The following is a 16104-nucleotide window of genomic DNA, read 5'->3' on the forward strand; positions in this document are numbered from 1 at the left end:
TGTTTGAGGCTACAACAACTTTTAAAAGACACTTGGACAGCGATATGAATAGAAAAGGTTTAGAGAGATACGGGTTAAATGGGACTAGGGTCGACAGGCATCTTGGTCAGCATGGTTGAGTTGGGCTGAAGGGCCTGTTCATGTGCTGTATGACTTCATGACTCTAATTCTGTGCCCCCCAGTTCTGACACTCTGGCAAGGGGGAAGTTCATCCTTCTTCTCTGCACTGCCTATTATAACAGGCTAAGATGCTCTTCTGTCCTATTAAGAGAGGCATGAGAACGTCTCAAAGATGGAGGGGTGATCTTATTCAAAAATATAAAATCCAAAGGGGATTTATAAGGGTAGATGTTGTCATGTTTTCCCCAGAAGGATAGTCATGACCAAGGGGACCATAAGAGCCTGGCCATTTAAACCTGAAGTGTGGAGAAAGCACTTCTCTTAGAGGGCAGTAAATAGCAGTCAACATAATCAAAGACTTTGGCCATCCTAGTCATCTTGCCCCTTTATTGAGGGAGTGCAGCGTAGGTTCACCAGGTTAATTCCCGGGATGGCGACGACTGGGCTTGTTTTCGCTGGAATTTAGAAGGATGAGAGGGGATCTTATAGAAACACATAAAATTCCAAGAGGATTGGACAGGGTAGATGGAGGGGTGGGAGATTGCAACCTTCACGTGGTCCACTCTATTTCTACTAATTTAATCAACCCGACATGCACAAACAAAAGATCAAATAGAACAAGTTGACCTACAACTTTAGGCTGTGCACACCATACGGAAGAAGAAGAAGGGTAGATGGAAGAAAAATGTTTCCGTTGTTGGGGGAGTCCAGAAGCAGGGGTCACAGTTTAAGAATAAGGGGTAGGCCATTTAGGACTGAGATGAGGAAAAACCTTTTCACCCAGAGAGTTGTGAGTCTGTGGCATTCCCTGCCACAGAAGGCAGTGGAGGCCAATTCACTGGATGTTTTCAAGAGAGAGTTAGATTTAGCTCTCAGGGCTAAGGGAAAAAGCCGGAACGGGGTATTGATGTTGGATGATCAGCCATGATCATATTGAATGGCGTTGCTGGCTCGAAGGGCCAAATGGCCTACTCCTGCACCTATTTTCTATGTTTTTGTATGTTGGTATCCCCTCTTCAGCCTCCATTGGACAGAAGATACAAAAATCAGTAAGTGCGTACCAGTAGACGCAGGAACAACTTCTTTCTCTGTTGTTAGGTTTCTGAATGGTTCCTCCATATGCTAGGGTGCTGTCCAATTCACCTGCACCCTATTGCAGACAATGGACTTTGTCTATGGAACCAGTGCCCTACAATGCTGAGAACTCAATTCTGCACCCTATATCTTCCCCTTTGCTCTACCCATTGTACTTGTGTTGGACTTGATTGTGTTGATGCAAGGCATTTTCTGATCTGACTGGATAGCATGCAAAACAAAGCTTTTCACTGTACCTTGGGACACATGTCAATAATCTAAACCTAAACCTTTGCATTTCTCTGTCTGAAAGAGTGGTGGAGGCCAGGTCGTTAGACATATTTAAGGTAGAGATAAATAAATATTTGAAGGATCGAGGAAATGAGAGTTATGGTGAATGGCATGGAAGAGGACGAGGACAGTATGGATCAGCCATGATCACATTGAATAGCGGGGCAGGCTTGAAGATCCTGGTGGCCTACTCCTGCTCCTATTTTCTTGTGTTTTGTGTACTTCTTGGTTCTTGTATTACCCTTTGCTTCCTGCAATTGAGTCAGTTTTGGATCAAATTTATTATTCTCATTAGGATTTTACGACCTTTTCCTTTGTTGACCTTGTCAAATGCATAACCTTTGTTCACCTTCCTTGTTAAGTCCTCAAAATATTCAATCAGATTCGTGAAAGATAACCTCTCCTTGACACATCTGTGTTGAATGTTCTTCACCGATCTTAAATGAAGATTTATACTATCCTTCACAGCTGGTTTTATTATTCTACATGAACGATAGCACATGCAGCACTCTCTCAGATGTACGAGCCTAGGTTTTGTGTTCATGTTGTTGGGGCAAATGAAGGAGAGCCAATAAGCCAGAGTGCTACTATGGAGTAAATTCTGATACTTAGCTGTGAGGTTAAATTGGTCATCAATTACAAATACAATCACAAACAAAGTACATTTTATTTCTAAAAATGTCTTAGCTTGGATGGATAAAAAATTCTCTTTACTCTGACTATCTCAGAGGCATAAAAATAAATATGACTTATTAGATGTGTGTTTGCACAATCAATTAAGTGATTATGACTGTTACAGCATTCCTCTCTCACACACGTAGAGACCTTTATTCTCTCCCACCTTGCAATGCTATATTGCAGATGATTGTAATTTATACTTGTAGTTTTCTGTATTCTGCAAAAGGCGGACTGTTACATTTGTCTCTAAACAGTCATGTGATACTGCATGGTCACAATCAAAACCCTTCTCCCTAAAAGGCTTATGATTCTGCATGGAGGAGATTGAAACAAGATCACTAATTCAGAAACATTTAGACAGGTACATGGATAGATCATGTTTAGAGGTATATGGGCCAAACGCTGGCAGGTGGGACTAGTATAGATAGGACATATTGATCGGTGTAGGCAAGTTGGGCAGAAGGGCCTGTTTCTACAATGTATGGCACTATGACTATCACACCATTTGAGGATGTTGCCAGGACACGAGGACCTGAACTACAGGGAGAGGTTGGACTTTAGGACATTATTCCCTGGAGCACAGGAGGCTGAGGAGTGATCTTGTACAGGTGTATAAAATCATCAAGTGAATAGATAGTGTGAATTCCCAGGGTAAGGGAATGAAGAACAAGAAGGCATAGATTTAAGGTGAGGGGAGAGAAATTTAATAAGAACCTGAGGGGCAATGTTTTCTCACAAACGGTGATGGATATATGGAACAAGCTGCCAGACGTAGTACCATAACAACAATTCAAAGACATTTGAATAGAAACATGGATTGGAGGGATATGGACCAAACACGAGCAAATGGAACTAGCTTAAAAAGGGCATCTTGGTTGGCTTGGGCTGAAGGGCCTGTTTCCATGCTCTATGTATCTATGACACCATGAAGTGAACCATTGCTGAGGTGAATGAGCACAAAATGAGATTAAATATTTAAACAAAAATTAATGGGAGTAGACATTTAATATAGTTAGGAAATAAAAACAAAAAATGCTGGAAAGACATGCAGGCATCTGGCAGATCTGATCATAGATGCTGCCTCACTTGTTGAGTGCTTCTGGTGTTTTCTGTTTTTATCTGCAGGCCTTTTAAAAATTTTCAGTAACAGAGTTGAAAGAAATAAGTAAGTATACTCTCTAATATAAATGTAAAACATAATAGACATAATTTACAAACTTCAGAATATAAACCAATATTTTAACTTCTCACTGGATAGACCTTTCAACTCTGTGCCGGAGTTCCTTGGTTCATCACAGATTTCATATCAATATCTAATTGGCACTAACAGGGTGAAGCATTTAAAACTGAATACCATTGGCAGACACGAAAGATTTCAGGCGCTAGATGAAAAATAGTAGGTCTCTCTGATGTTCTAACTGAGGTATCTATATACTTAAAAGTCTGATTGTGTGTGTGTGTGTGTGTGTGTGTGTGTGTGTGTGTGTGTGTGTGTGTTTATTTGTTTGTGTGTTGTCACATCTTTGCGAAAAAACAACGTGGTAACGATAAAATATTTACATATTTCGGTAGATAAATTTCCCATGGAGAACAAAATCGCCTTATCTGAAAGTTTCATTCTTTATTTCTCGAGTTATTACTGAAAATGTTTAAAAATCTGACAAAATTCTGAATTTAAAAACAACTGGCTTTCGCTGATGACGTCACAATGGGTCTGCGTCGCATGCCGTCATCTTCGTGCTGCGAGTGATGTCACCCCCCGACCACTCCCCCCCCCCCTGTTATTCAAAAGACGCAGAAAGAACGAGCAAGTCCGGCCCTGTACTCGCATGGCGCATGGTGGGGAGGTTGCTGGAGCCTGGAGCCTTGCGTTCGGGAACCAGCCCTCCCCTGTGATGCCGCGTCCCTCCCCCACCCCTCAAACTCTACCCCCGCTCCCTCTCTTCCCCCCGTGCTCCCTCTATGCCCCCCTCCCGCTCCCTCACTGACCCCCCTGCTCCGCCCCCCGCTCTCTCTCTGCCTCCCCCCGGCCCCCTCTGCCCCCTCTGCCCCTGCCCTTTGACCCTGCCCTCTGCCCTTGCCCTCTCTCCCTCCCTCTCTAACCAGGCCTGCGAATTGGGGGCTATGTGTGAGTGGATAGGGCGGGTGGATGGGGTAAATGGAGCGAATGAATAATATTAATATAATATCAAGGAGGGTGGTTAGTGTCTGTGTGGGGCGGTTAGTGTGTATGTGTGTGTGTGTGTGGAGGGGTGGTTAGTATGTGTGTGATGCGCGTTGAGGTGATGGGACCCAACGGGTCCCACTTGGTCTAGTAATGAATTAAATTCCCAGTTCAGGGGGGCAGTATTAAAAAGTTACCCAGTCGACGTTAACCACAGAACATTCTTTCAATTATTTAATAAAATGCAAAGGAAACCCCACAGGTGTTGGAAATCTGTCAATTAAGCACTCTTGTCCCTTCTCCTTATATTTTATCTGTGCACTGTGGACAGCTTGATGGTATTCATGTTTAGTTTTTTCTTTGACTGGATAGCATGGAAACAAAAACTTTTCACTGTGCCTCGGTACATGTGACAATAATAAACTAAACTGGGTCAGTATGGACAAGGTAGGATGAAAAGTCTATATTCGTGCTGTAGAGCTCTCTAGACTCTATGAATGATGTAATTGTAGTCAACTAGGACTCTGTTCCCAAGATTGGAAAGGCTGCTCAACAAAAGTAGGATAACTCGAAGTAGCCCAAAAGCAGGCACAATGCTACAACAGAGTTGCTGAAAACCAGCCTTCAGTGATAGTTGAGAGACAATAAAGATGACATTGTCCCCACCAAATCGACATCAGATACCCAACAAATAGTGGTGACTCGATACTCATCTCAGCCAAAGATCATAAGGTCAAAGATCATAAGGTAATTTCAAAGTCTTTTGACTTAATCAGTAATGTGTGGAGAATAAGTCGAGAAATAAAACATGAAATGTTCAGATAAGGTGATTCCGGCCTCGACGGGAAAAATGTCAACCGGAATATGTAAAAATGTAATCGTTACCGTGTAGTTTTTTCGCGAAGATGTAAAGTCAACCACATATACACACACACATATACACACTAACGAGATCAGAGTTTTAATAAGTATATTATTGTCCTTCCATAAAGCGTCACAATATCTTTATCTTGTTCACTCAAGATAATTGTATATATTCAGTAATTTGACTGGACAAAATGCTTAATTTGAGCACTTTCTACCGTGCACTTGCTATCACACAGACCATGTACAAACCATTTCTAGCCACAACACAGTGAACAATTGGTCACATGGGTACTAAAAGGGTTCAAGCCCATTCTTATATATGTCTCAAAAATAGACACAAAAAGCTGGAGAGAAGGAATTGGTGATGGTACCCCTCTTCAGACCCAAAATGTCACCCATTCCTTCGCTCCAGAGATGCTGCCTGTCCCTCTGAGTAACTCCAGCTTTTTGTGTCTATCTTCGGTTTAAACCAGCATCTGCATTTCCTTATTACACACTTATGTATGTCTCGGCCTTTCTTTAATAATTAAAACACAAAAGTGAGAATATAATGGGCCTGTCTCACTTGGACGATTTTTCAGGCAACTGCCGGAGACTGTTAAGTCGTAGCAGGTCGCTGAAAAACCGGCGTCTGGAATGGCGCCTGTCAGAGAGGAGCACACACACACATACACACTTCGTTTCCTTCACCAGCCAGTTATGCAGGCGGGGGACAAGGCAAGCGGGGGGAGCGCTGTCTGAGTGAAATTCACACGGTGCAAAGCCAATGTAATACAAACACACACCACGATGAACGGGAAGGTTGGGGCTGTAATTAATTCGGCTAAAGCACAGTGTACGGGAAGGGTCACTTAAGTCCTTTAAAAGATTGGGGAGAAGGCGTGGGGAGAAGGAGTGGAGACAACTTTTAAGAAGCCTTAGATACACGGCTGTGAAGCTCGGCGGACATTAACAATATCGGTCGGTTATCCTTGGTTCTGAAAACTACTGTTTACGTTTCTTTTCCCAATGAGCCAATGTAATTCACCGGTCAGCAACGGCGACAACCTACGACAACCTACGTCCTCCTGGCGACCCACTACCACTACACCTACGTCACGAGAATTCACGTTAATCTCCATGGCGTAAAAATTCTGGTTGCCACTAATTTTTCAACATGTTGAAAAATTAGTGGCGACCAGAATGTCGTTACAACTTGTTGCGAGTCTGAGGGCACTACTCACGACCATGAAGGTGACTCCCCAGCAACCACCCGCTAACATGTGGCGACCATGTGGCAACCGCATAGTCTTCTGTAGTCACCTAAAAAGTCGCCTAAGTGGGACAGGCCCATAAATGTCCAATATAACCATCCAGTCTCTGTGCACTTTACTTTGATAGACAGGAAAGCAGGAGAGATTATATGGTAATGACAAAAAATGTATAAGGCAATAGGGTTGTTAATGCTGACACAAGGAACAGCAGATGTTGCAATCTTGAATAAAATACAAAGTGCTGGAGTGACTCGGTGGGTCAGGAAGCATCTCTGGAGGGAATGGACAGGTGATGTTTTGGATCGGTACCTTTCTTCAGACGCAGGCAAATAAACAAAAGATGGATTTTAGGGAGGTGTAAATGGGAAAAGTAGAGTTGTCAATGAAATGACTAAACAGTTATAAACTGAGTTAATGAAATAAAACAAATTGCTGGAGGAACAGCAATGTTTTTGTTACATACAGCCAACATCTGTGGAGGGAAGGAGAGGTGACCCTTCTTCACTGTGAAGGATTCCAATCCAAAATGTTGTCTATCCATTTCCCTCCACGGTTGCTGCCTTTTGTTTATTCTGTGCCTTAAACATATTATGTAAGTCATTGGACTAGTTCAGAAAGTAAAGGGGTCTTCCTGCAGTTGTATAGGGCCCTGGTGAGACCACACCTGGAGTATTGTGTGCAGTTTTGGTCTCCTAATTTGAGGAAGGACACGCTTGTTATTGAGGGAGTGCAGCGTAGGTTCACCAAGTTAATTCCCAGGATGGCAGGACTGTCATATGATGAAGGAATGGGTCCCAGCATCACACAGGAGGGCTGGTCATCCAACGCAATATTCCACCTCTCCACCAATTCTAATATTGGTGGCCAGTTCGGGGGGGGGGGGCTCTCTGGAGCGCTAGTATGGGTGTTGTGGGCTGAAGGGACTGGTTTCCAGAGGGCTAGTATGCAAATTGTGCGCCAAATGGATTCTTGGGCTGGCGTCTCAGTCAATCAAGCCTGTTGTTCTGGCAACTCACTCACTCACGGCTGGTGGGCTGGTAGTTGACTCACGGCTAATCCTTGAAATTCTATTTCAAGCAGGGTATAAGGCCACCAAATTCAAGTGCAGTTTCTTACCACTTCTAGCAGGGTGCAAGGCCACCAGATTCAAGTGCAGTTTCATACCATTTGAAGTAGGGTGCAAAGCCACTAAAGACAGCGAGTCGTGACATCTCCCTCCTCCATCTTGCAGAGACTGAGCCACACGCACATTTCCGGGTTTTATAACCCCTCCCCCCCCCCACCGGAAAAGGTGTGGCTTTCATGGAGTGATTGACAGGAGAGAGATTCTCAACATTTAAAAAAAAACTAATAACACTTTTATTTTTCATTGATGGGAAGAATTCTCTGCATCTGCTCAGTGGAGGGGGACTGAGTAAGATGGCCAAAAATCACAGCTGTAAGTGGTAGCATTTTATCTAAAATCAATATACAGTGCAAACAGGAAGTAAGTGCATTTACAGTAGTGCCTTTTAACTTTAAGCCAAAGCACCCAAGTCACCATTTGCAGTAAGTAGTGCCTTTCAACCAAGCCAAAGCACCCAAGCCACCATTTGCAGTAAGTAGTGCCTTTCAACTTCATGCCACCATTTGCAGTAAGTGGTACCTTTCAACTTCAAGCCAATGCACCCACGCCACCATTTGCAGTAAGTAGTGGCTTTCAACTTCAAACCACACCCAAGCCACACCCAAGCCACCATTAGCAGTAAGAGGTGCCTTTCAACTTCAAGTCAAAGCAACCAAGCCACCATTAGCAGTAAATAGTGCCTTTCAACTTCAAGCCAATGCACCCAAGCCACCATTTGCAGTAAGTAGTGCCTTTCAACTTCAAGCCAATGCACCCAAGCCACCATTTGCAGTAAGTAGTGCCTGTCAACCTCATGCCACCATTTGCAGTAAGTAGTGCCTTTCAACTTCAAGCCAATGCACCCAAGCCACTATTTGCAGGAAGTAGTGCCTTTTCTACTTCAAGCCAAAACTCCCAAGCCACCATTTGCAGTAAGTAGTGCCTTTCAACTTCAACCCAAAGCAACCAAGCCACCATTTGCAGTAAGTAGTGCCTTTTAACTTCAAGCCAATGCTCCCAAGCCACCATTTGCAGTAAGTAGTGCCTTTCAACTTCAAACCAAAGCTCCCAAGCCACCACTTGCAGTAAGTAGTGCCTTTCAACTTCATGCCACCATTTGCAGTAAGTGGTCTTTCAACTTCAAGCCACACCCAAGCCACACCCAAGCCACCATTTGCAGTAAGTAGTGCCTTTCAACTTCATGCCACCATTTGTAGTAAGTAGTGCCTTTCAACTTCAAGCCACAATTTGCAGTAAGTAGTGCCTTTCAATTTCAAGCCAATGCACCCACGCCCCCCATTTGCAGTAAGTAGTGCCTTTCAACTTCAAGCCACACCCAAGCCATCATTTGCAGGAAGAAGTGCCTTTCAACTTCAAGTCAAAGCTCCCAAGCCACCATTTGCAGTAATAGTGCATTTCAACTTCAAGCCAAAGCACCCAATCCACCATTTGCAGTAAGTAGTGCCTTTCAACTTCATGCCACCATTTGCAGTAAGTGGTGCCTTTCAACATCAAGCCACACCCAAGCCACACCCAAGCCACCATTTGCAGTAAGTAGTGCCTTTCAACTTCAAGCCAAAGCAACCAAGCCACCATTTGCAATAAGTAGTGCATTTCAACTTCAAGCCAAAGCAACCAATCCACCATTTGCAGTAATAGTGCCTTTCAACTTCAAGCCAAAGCTCCCAAGCCACCATTTGCAGTAAGTAGTGCCTTTCAACTTCAAGCCAAAGCAACCAATCCACCATTTGCAGTAAGTAGTGCCTTTCAACTTCATGCCACCATTTGCAGTAAGTGGTGTCTTTCAACTTCAAGCCAAAGCACCCACGCCACCATTTGCAGTAAGTAGTTCTTTCAACTTCAAGCCAAAGCAACCAAGCCACCATTTGCAGTAATAGTGCCTTTCAACTTCAAGCCAAATCTCCCAAGCCACCATTTTTTGCAAGCTTTAGAACCAATAGACATTTTTTTGCAAGCTTTAGAACCAATAGACATTTTTTTGCAAGCTTTAGAACCAATAGACATATTTTTGCCAGCTTTAGAACAAATAGACATATTTTTGCCAGCTTTAGAACCAATAGACATATTTTTGCAAGCTTTAGAACCAATAGACATATTTTTGCAAGCTTTAGAACCAATAGAGACATATTTTTGCAAGTTTTAGAACCAATAGAGACATTTTTTTGATAGCTTTAGAACCAATAGAGATATTTTTTTTGCAAGCTTTAGAACCAATAGACATTTTTTTTGCAAGCTTTAGAACCAATAGACATTTTTTTGCAAGCTTTAGAACCAATAGACATTTTTTGCAAGCTTTAGAACCAATAGACATTTTTTGCAAGCTTTAGAACCAATATACATTGTTTTGCAAGCTTTAGAACCAATAGACACTGTTTTGCAAGCTTTAGAACCAATAGACATTTTTTGCAAGCTTTAGAACCAATAGACATTTTTTTGCAAGCTTTAGAACCAATAGACACTTTTTGCTAGCTTTAGAACCAATAGACATTTTTTTGCAAGCTTTAGAACCAATAGACATTTGTTTGCAAGCTTTAGAACCAATAGACATTTTTTTGCAAGCTTTAGAACCAATAGACATTTTTTTGCAAGCTTTAGAACCAATAGACATTTTTTTGCAAGCTTTAGAATCTAGAGACACTTTTTGCAAGCTTTAGAACCAATAGAGACATGTTTTGCAAGCTTTAGAACCAATAGACATTTTTTTGCAAGCTTTAGAACCAATAGACATTTTTTTGCAAACTTTAGAACCAATAGACATATTTTTGCCAGCTTTAGAACCAATAGACATATTTCTGCCAGCTTTAGAACCAATAGACATATTTTTGCAAGCTTTAGAACCAATATACATTGTTTTGCAAGCTTTAGAACCAATAGACACTGTTTTGCAAGCTTTAGAACCAATAGACATTTTTTGCAAGCTTTAGAACCAATAGACATTTTTTGCAAGCTTTAGAACCAATAGACATTTTTTTGCAAGCTTTAGAACCAATAGACATTTTTGCAAGCTTTAGAACCAATAGACATTTTTTTGCAAGCTTTAGAACCAATAGACATTTTTTTGCAAGCTTTAGAACCAATAGACATTTTTTGCAAGCTTTAGAACCAATAGAGACACTTTTTGCAAGCTTTAGAACCAATAGACATTTTTTGCAAGCTTTAGAACCAATAGACATCTTTTGCAAGCTTTAGATCCAATAGACATTTTTTTGCAATCTTTAGAACCAATAGACATTTTTTGCAAGCTTTAGAACCAATAGACATTTTTTTGCAAGCTTTAGAACCAATAGACATTTTTTTGCAAGCTTTAGAACCAATAGACATTTTTTGCAAGCTTTAGAACCAATAGAGCCACTTTTTGCAAACTTTAGAACCAATAGACATTTTTTTGCAAGCTTTAGAACCAATAGACATTTTTTTGCAAGCTTTCGATCCAATAGACATTTTTTTGGGTAAAAACATTAATATCTCTGTCATTTTTAATCGACGGGAAAAATCCTCGGCACACATGCGGCGGAAGGTGGCTCTGAGCAAGGTGGCCAAAAAATGACGGCCGTATGTGGCGGCGTTCTCTCGGAAATCACAGCACAGATGGCCAAAACCGGTCAAGAACAGACTTTTAGTAATATAGATATAAAATTATTAAGCTATTGGACACGCTAGATGCAGGAATCATGTTCCCGATGTTGGGGGAGGCCAGAACCAGGGGCCACAGTTTAAGAATAAGGGGTAGGCCATGTAGAACTGAGATGAGGAAAAACATATTCACACAGAGAATTGTGAATTTGTGGAATCTCTGCCTCAGAAGGCAGTGGAGGCCGATTCACAATGCATTCAAAAGAGAGTTAGATTGAGCTCAGGGCTAGCGGAATCAAGGGGTATAGGGAGAAGGCAGGAACGGGATACTGATTGTGGATGATCAGCCATGATCACATTGAATGGTGGTGCTGGCTCAAAGGGCTGAATGGCCTACTCCTGCACCTATTGTCTATGTATCTATGTAAAAGATAGAGGTGGAACATAAACCTAAGATGACATGTAACTGAATGCATGGTCTCAAATTGATTGCAGGCTCAAATTAATTCTGCTTTTGTCATGTTTTGGGAATTCTGTCTTTAAACTTTAGAGTTTAGAATATAGCATGGAATCAGGCCCTTCAGCCCACGGAGTCCATGCCAACCAGTGAGCAAGCCGCACACTAAAGCCCCTGTCCCACTTTCACGACCTAATTCACGACCTCTGCCGAGTTTGCCCTTGACTCATACTCGCAGCATGGTCACCACGAGGTCGTAGGAGGTTGTAGGAGGTTGTAGGTAGGTCATAGTAGGTTGTGATGCCAGTCGTAGTAAGTTGTGATGCTAGTCGTAGGTACTCGTGGCATCAAGTAGGTCTCAACATTTTTTCTAGTCTGATAAAAAATGTCCACGAGTAAAAATGGTCGGCATGGAAAAAAAATAATACTTTTTACTCGTAGGTAGGTCATAGGTAGGTCGTAGTAGGTCATGATGCTAGCCGTAGGTAGCCGTAGGTGGTCGGAGGCAGTCAAAGTTGATAGCTCTGGGGTGAAAAAAAGGTCAGTAGAAAAAAAAGGTTATTTAATCAGCAGAACGTCACCTCTGTCACTCCAAGGCATGTACATTCATAGCTGGAGAGTATTTTCTGCAGAGGAGACTTGTGTTTTAGAGATGGCACCAAAAAGGCAGCAACACAGGGGGAGGGTACAACCCTCACAATAAACGGCCATGCAGGTGTTGCCCACCCAAGAGGAGGAATGGCAGGAGGTGATGCCACAGGAGGTGATAGTGCAGGAGGAGGTAGCCCTGCATGAGAGACCCCTGGAGGAGGAGACCAGGGTGGTAGTATATGTCCCCACCACCACCCCATCCTTCATTGCCTCAATTGAAGGCAGCAAAGCAGCCCTCTCTCCTGTGTCTGACACAGCATCAGAGGCAGATGCCCCATTGGTGGTGAGAGGGGGCTGGAGGAAGGTTATGCCCCACACCTTCACCAGGCAGCAGGAGGGGGACCTTGAGAAATGGTTCCAGCAGAATGCCATCCCGTACGATAAGTAAAATGAGGGGTACAGGGACAGGGACAGGGACAAGAATGACATGTTTGCCATCCACTGCCCCACATGTGTGCTTAAGGGTCCATCTTTTGTCAAAGCCCAGCGCCACTCTCTTCCAGTCATCTGGTGTACCGGGACAGTCCATCACACCATCTCCATTCACCCATTGAGACCTCTTCTTGTGCTTCCTCTTCACCCTTGCTCTTCCCCTGCCTTTCTTAAAAGGCTGCTGAAGCAAAAGGGCTACTGCAAACAGCAGTAAAACGTATATGGTCGAAGCCAGTCTTCAACATATTCGAAGGAGGTCAAAGGAGGTCTTCTTCATAGTAGTGGGAGGTCTTCAACATAGTCGTGGGAGTTCTTCAACGTAGTCGTAGGAGGTCGTACACATAGTCGTGGAAGGTCGTAGGTTACCGCGACCTTGTTTTTTTTTAGGTCGCTTAAGGTCGTCAGAGGTCGCGAATTAGGTCGTGGAAGTGGGACAGGCCCTTAACATTATCATACACACAATTTTACCAAAGCCAATTAACCTGCAAACCTGCACATCTTTGGAGTGTCCGAGGAAACTGGAGTACCTAGAGAAAATCCATGCAGTCATAGGGAGAACGTACAAACCATAAAGATAGTACCCATAGTCAGGATCGAACCAGGGTCTCTGGTGCTGTAAGGCAGCGACTCTATCGCTGCGCCACTGTGCCACCCATGTCCATATCACCATGAGGAAATTTTGATGTAAACTCTTGCAGTCACAGGGAGAACGTACAAATCCACACATACAGCACCCACAGTCAGGATCAAACCTGGGTCTCTGGCGCTATAAGGCAGCAACTGTACCGCTGCACCACTGGGCTGCTCCATTCTTACATCAGTGCCCCATACTGAACCATGCCGGCAGTACTCGTCTCTGAGCTTCTCAACCAAGTTCACCTTAGATGACATATCATAGTCATAGAATCATACAACACGGAAACAGGCTGTGCAGCCCAACTTGTCTGTGTGTCAGAAGGAGGAATATTAACAAGGGAAACAATTCCAGAAGGCATTGATAGGCTGCCCCAAGGGGCTTTCTACCCCCATGGTCAATGCAACATAAGAAGATTAATTTCTTCATGCTTTCCTCTCTACTATGCCACCATATGACAATCTGTTGACTGTTGGTGCAAAAACTGACCTGTTAATATAGTTGTGCCTACATAAGATTTTGGGCAAGGTCTCTGGCCCGACAATTGTTGACAGGATTTATGTCCCACTGGTCTTTTGCTGGAAGAGTACATCAGGAAGTTTGTTATTCCGTTGTCTGAGAATCTGATTGTTCCCTTTGGGACCCTTTCACAACATATCATGAAGATTACTATAAATATAAGAGCAATGTGTTTTACCATGTAAGTTATTTTGTACTTTAATTTGCTGTTGCTGTGTTAGTTTCCTACTCAGTTCTTCCTCAACCCAGCCGTCACGTCATCACTGGATGTTTCTGCTTTACTTCAACTTATAATCACATCTTCTCAGCCTTTGAAAATGCTGAGATCCTTTCAAACCTAGCTTATGGCCCTGAGTTGGTCGCAATCTCTCAAATGATACTCATTAGGGGAAAAGGGAAATAGAGTTCACGTGCAGTAAATTAATTGCAAAACCACATTAAAAATAAATGAAAACATGCTCTCAACTCACTACATCAGCTCTTTTCAGCTTGGCTGTGCAGATTGTGGTCTAACAGCTGCACGGTATGTTTGCACTAATCACGCAAAGTGATACAAATTTTTTGAAAGGGACTGATGTTTTCATGTGACTGATGCACGCAATCATTTTCAGCTACAGACTTGGGATCCTTTTTTCTTGAAGCAACAAGGACGCAGGCCTTTGACGAACTCCGTCCAGAAATTGCAAGTTCATGGAGCTTGTGGAATTAGTTTGCAAAATTTACCCCATCACTGTGTGATGAAACAAAAAATTATCTTAAGCTCCGACCAGCTGCAGTTCCCACCACAGCAAGCCTTGCCAAAACGAAATTAACTGCAAGCTCATTGTAAGCCTCTGCATAGACATAAATCATGTTATGAAATTGTTGGATTGAAGATGTTAATGTGAATTAATCTCACTACAGCCATTTGGGGCTGGTAACTCATGTCATTAGATCTGGTTAAGGGCAATTTATGGCCTTGATATGCCTCACAGCCTTGCAGGCTGAGAAAGGGAGTAATTCAATTATGGAGTCTCACACATGCAGGTTTTAGGATGTTCCCAGCAATTTAAAAAATCTTTTTTATGTCTGACTTCATAGTCACATTTTTTTTAGTTGGTTGCAGAAAGGTGAAGCCAGATGGAATTTGGCCTTGACTCAACCAACTATGTCGTAATGAAATAAGATCCACTGTTCTTTATCTGAATCATCATACTGGTTCAGAATTAAAGAATGCTTCAATCTTTAGCACACCACTTCATCATTCACACACGTCTTTATGAGGACCAACATAACAATTTTCAAATATAATGGTTCACCTTGTCCTTTTTTGGATTCTGGACCTCTACCATGTTGATGACTAATAGAAACATAAAAACATAGAAACATAGATAAATAGGTGCAGGAGTAGGCCATTCGGCCCTTCGAGCCAGCACCGCCATTCAATATGATCATGGTTGATCATTTAAAATCAGTACTCTGTTTCTGCTTTTTCCCAATATCCCTTGATTTCTTTTGTCCTAAGAGCTAAATCTAACTCGCTCATGAAAACATCCAGTGAATTGGCCTCCACTGCCTTCTGTGGCAGAGAATTCCAAATGTGTTCTTTGTGCTACCCTTATCTGTTTACGGAAGCAGTGACCTATGGTTGAGGACTTGTTATTCTCTGAGGTTATTACTAGTGCCTGCCATGACCTCATTAGGCAACTGGTGGAACTTATTCCAATTCCATATGTTCCCTAACTTTTCCTGGTTTTACTTCTTGTCGGATGGTTATTGGACCTCCTTGGAAGGTTAGGACCCCAGGTTGTCAGACACTATGGAAGTAGTTGAAAATGTAGGAATGGTAAAGGACTGTCGGAGACCAAGCAAGCAAGACAATAGAAGAGGGATTGAGTGCATGTGTAAAACCTAGAGGGATGAAGAGTACAATGGTGAGAGATGGAAAAACAGAATGGTGGAAATGTTGGCTTTGCTTGTTAGTGCAAGAAATGAGCAAGACACACACTGAATTGAATGGGGTTCCAGTTTCAGTAGGTTCTAGAACTTCTTGCCCGGGGAAATGACAGCTTTTCTCAGGAATATCTGGACTAATATCTGATCCAAAGATGAGTCTGCAGAAGGGTCCTGACCTGAAACGTCATCCACCATGTTCTCCAGAGATGGTATCTGACCGGCTGAGTTACTCCAGCACTTTGTGTGCTTTTGTGTAAACCCGCATCTGCAGTTCCTTGTTTCAACTTCCAGTAGGTCCGTCCGACCTCAGTAGTATAGCGGCTTGTGCAG

The 16104-nt window shown here is 42.8% G+C and overlaps 1 protein-coding gene across 1 annotated transcript in view; it reads right to left on the bottom strand.

Annotated features, from left to right (window-relative positions):
• The window catches only part of gpr20 (G protein-coupled receptor 20), a 47645-nt gene that overhangs the window by 24498 nt on the left and 7043 nt on the right, over window positions 1-16104 (bottom strand). The window lies entirely within an intron of this gene.

The sequence above is a fragment of the Amblyraja radiata genome, chromosome 4 (assembly GCF_010909765.2).
Source record: "Amblyraja radiata isolate CabotCenter1 chromosome 4, sAmbRad1.1.pri, whole genome shotgun sequence".
Lineage (NCBI taxonomy): Eukaryota > Metazoa > Chordata > Chondrichthyes > Rajiformes > Rajidae > Amblyraja > Amblyraja radiata.